The following is a 3,934-nucleotide window of genomic DNA, read 5'->3' as shown; positions in this document are numbered from 1 at the left end:
AAAAAAAAGAAAAAAAGAAAAAAGAACAAGAAGGGTAGCTTATTCAGCGGTAAGTCTCAGAGGCTTAAAACATTCTAGGCCTACATTAGATTATACAGAGGCTAGAAGCTTCCAGGCCTAGGCCTAGATTAGCAGGCTGAGGCAATAAACCTCCGAGACAACAATTACATCAGGGGAATAAAAGATATTTTCCACTCCACCTCTTAAAGATTCTATCACCTTCAACATAGTTATACTAGGGACCAAGCCACCAGGCTGAGACATTTGCTGTGCTCATCCCAAGCAAATGGCTGTCTGCTGGGCTATGGAGAAGGTTCTGAGGTACAGAGACAACCCAGCACCTACCACAACTACACTAAAATGTAAAGCAGTGAGGTACACTAAAATGTAAAGCAGTGAGGTATGGGGCTGGAGAGATTGTTCAGTGTTTCAGAGCACTTGATTTTACAGAGAACCCAGGTTCTGTTTTCAGCATCCACAAGATGGCTCAGAATTACCTGTAATTCTAGTTCCAGAGGATCTGATTTCCTCTCCTGGTCTTCAAGGGCTCCTTCAAACATTTGTTGCACATAAAATCATGTAGCACACACAAATACACATACATTCTAAACTTTGCAAAATGGACCAGCTTTTGGGTATACCTGAGCTAAAGAGCACCTGCTACCCTGACTGGAAAACTCTGTCCTTAGACGCAGCAAAGCTGAGACCAGATATCATTCACATTTCCTCAGCTGTTGAAGATCCAGCTGTTCCCAGGTCTCCAGACCTCTGTGCTATCTGTAAAATGTGTTAGGAGGTCTGGAGTCTGTGATTATCTAGGCAGGTGATGTTAATAGCCATCCCTGCATGTGTAAAGATGCAGCACTGTCTTATGGATTGTCTTAGTCAGTGTGTTCTATTGCTGTGAGGAGACACCACAACCAGGGTAACACTTATAAAGGAAAGCATTTAATTGGGGCTTGCTTACGGTTTCAAAGGTGTAGTCCACTATCATCACTGCGGGGAGCTTGGTAGCACTTAGTCAGACACGGTGCTGGAGAAATAGCTGAGGATTTTACATCCAGATCTGCAGGCAGCAGGAAGAGAGAGACAGTGGGACCTGGCTGGGACTCTGGAAACCTCAAAGCCCACCCTACCCCAGTGACCCACATCCTCCAACAGGCCACACCTCCTAATCCTTCTAAGTAGTGCCTCTCCCTATGACTAAGCATTCAAATATATAAGCCTATGGGGGGGCGGCATTCTTATTCAGCCCCCCAACATGTATGTTACCTTGCTGGCATGAGTGAAGATATCTCAAAGAAATACTTGCCAGACATGTGACTATTGAAACAACAGTCCTTAAGAAATTGGAATTTTATGTTGGAAGAACAGGCTGGCGCCAGACAGACAGAATAAAACTTGTCTCCTGGAAAGAGATTTACAACTGAGCTGAGCCTTGCTTGTTAGGGCTGCTGAGGTCCAGGCTCTGTCTCCAACAGTTGTGGTAGCAACTCCATCCACACACTGACTATTGTTTATGAACACCATTTCACTTACGCACCCACCACACGGTATGAGGCTGGTGTTATTATCCTCAACTGAGAACTGAGGCTCAAAGTCACACAGCTCCGCAGAGGCAGAGCCTAGGTTCTCATCTGAGAGCCCCACCCAAGCTTGTATTATTTGTCTCTACATGATGGGCACAACTCACCTGCTCCAAAGGAAAGGTGCACAGAGACAGTGTGATCTTCCCACAAGTCATAGCCACACTCCATAGCACGTGTAAAACCAGTGGGTTGGAACCAGCATCCCAGCCCAGCTTAGCAGTGATCACAACTCAAGAATCACTGGAGGACTCCTGGAGATAGCTCAGTTGGTGTCCAAGCAACAACCTTAGTTCGCACCCCCAGCACACACATAAAAAGCCCGACTCAGCCATGTGTATCTGCCATCCCAGCACTGGGCAAGCAGAGACAGGACTTGATTCTCAGCCAGCCCAGATGAATTCATGAGCTCCCGGTTCAGTAAGAGACCCTGTCTCAAAATATAAAGTGGTTTCAGTCTGGAAAGTTGGCTCCGTGGATAAAGCACATACTGATCATCCAGAGGATACCAAGTTCACTTCCCAGCACCCACATTTAGTGGTTCTGAGTTACCTTGTAACTCCAGCTCTTAGGGGGATCTGACACCCTGTTCTGGCTCAATAGGAGTAAACCACACACACACACACACACACACACACACACACACACACACACACTCTCACACACACACAATCACACTAGGGGTTTTTTGGGCTCTGGCTTAGAAAGGTCCTGATTAAGAAGCAATGGGAGAAGGATCAGAAATACCCAAGTCCTGGGAACCCCTGGCTGGAGGGCTCAGAGGTCACATATTTGTGTTTCCTGTATTCCTGCCAAGCCATCCTGCCTGTTGTTTTCCCCCTGCATTGAAATGCATGTTTACCCCTTCCTTCTCTGATTCCTTCACCTGCTGCTCCGGCCAGCTGAGCTGCTCTGTCATGGCTGTTGACATCACACACTGAAGAGCAGATGACCTGTTTGTTGGGTCTCATTGAAGTTGCCTAGGACACCTGATGTTGGTGATTGAGGAGGAAGGAGAATGTCTCTCTCTAGCCACTCAGATCTCTACCCTCAACAGTTCACGGAAAAAGACTCTAACCCAGGAGCCTGGAGTCCACTTATGTCAGCTCACGGGAGCCAAATGGTTTGCTTTTCAGAACTTTTACAAGCTGGCTATCAAACTAGCCCTTAAAGAAAAGGAAAACGGAATAAAAGAGAACTAAACCACAGGGCTGAGAGGTAGGAGCGATTAGAGTTTGAGGCCTACCTGCCCATAAAAAGAAAACTGTGAATGATTGCTCATCCTTAAAGTCCCAGGACTGGGAATGGGGATTCCTGAGGTCCCTGGCCTAATGGATGTGTTCCTGGCCAGTGAGAGACCCTGTCTCCAAAAGCAAGGTAGCTAGCATATGAGGAATGTCAGCTAAGGTTGATCTCTTGTTTCCACATGCGTGCACACCCATGGGCTTGCACACTTGCATACATGAGTGTGTGCACACTATGTCACAAAATACTACCAAGACTGGATACGGGCAGTCATCTTAGCATTGGGAAGCTGAAGCAGGATTATAAATGTAAGGCCATCTGGGCTATATGTATCAAGATCCTGTCTCAAAAAAATTAAATTGAAATTTACAAGTATGTAATTAAGCGGTGCCAGCTGCCACTTAGGTAATGCTATGTCAATGCTATAGGCAAAAAGACAGTGCCATACCTGTGTTTCCTGATGAGTCTGTGAAGATGCTGTGGTTGGCATCTGACAGCTTAAAAGGGTTGATTGTTTGAATCAACAATGGCTGATAGTGCCCATGGCTGTCTTGTGACAGGTGATGCTACACACGCCGATGGCTCTAGGCTGACATGATTCCTCAGTCCCACCCCAGAATTCTCTAATCTGAAAAAGGATAGTACCACCAGCCATGTTATCAAGCATTCTGCCACACACCTACCTGCCTTGCCTATGAATCTAGAGTCTCATGCAAAGCTCTGGCCCTAGCAGGTACAGCAACTTTGATACATCTCAAAATTGGGTCTTTAGGGAATTTTTTGTGCAAAGATCATTGAAGAGACTCAAATAAACTTAGGATGGTCCAGTTCAGAGGCCTTGGTTCTTTACAAGGAGACTTAGAGAAAAGGTCTTTTCCTCGTGTGTGTGTGTGTGTGTGTGTGTGTGTGTGCGTGTGTGTGTGTGTGTGTGTGTGTGTGTTTGTGTGTTTATGTCAGTCAGTCAGCCAGCCAGCCTGTCTGTGTGTGTGTGTGTCTGTGTTTGAGTGTATAGTGCGAGGTGGAGGTAGAGAGACAAGTTGGAACTATGGATCATTGGCTTCTATTTATTTACTTGTGTGTGTGGGAAACAGCACACATTGCCA

The 3,934-nt window shown here is 46.2% G+C and overlaps 1 long non-coding RNA gene across 2 annotated transcripts in view; it reads right to left on the bottom strand.

Annotated features, from left to right (window-relative positions):
- The window catches only part of LOC116085022, a 7,421-nt gene extending 4,041 nt beyond the window's left edge, over positions 1 to 3,380 (bottom strand). Inside the window, exons 1-2 of one of the 2 annotated variants that reach the window (XR_004116365.1) lie at positions 3,280 to 3,380; positions 968 to 1,066 (exon numbers count right to left, since the gene is read on the bottom strand). This is a non-coding gene — a long non-coding RNA (uncharacterized LOC116085022). Of the gene's footprint in view, positions 1 to 967; positions 1,067 to 1,693; positions 2,038 to 3,279 lie in introns of those variants that run through there. The other variant, XR_004116364.1, reaches the window with a different exon arrangement.
- Positions 3,381 to 3,934: the final 554 nt, after the last annotated feature.

The sequence above is a fragment of the Mastomys coucha genome, unplaced genomic scaffold (assembly GCF_008632895.1).
Source record: "Mastomys coucha isolate ucsf_1 unplaced genomic scaffold, UCSF_Mcou_1 pScaffold9, whole genome shotgun sequence".
Classification (NCBI taxonomy): Eukaryota; Metazoa; Chordata; class Mammalia; order Rodentia; family Muridae; genus Mastomys; species Mastomys coucha.
This window is presented reverse-complemented; position numbering and strand designations above follow the sequence as displayed.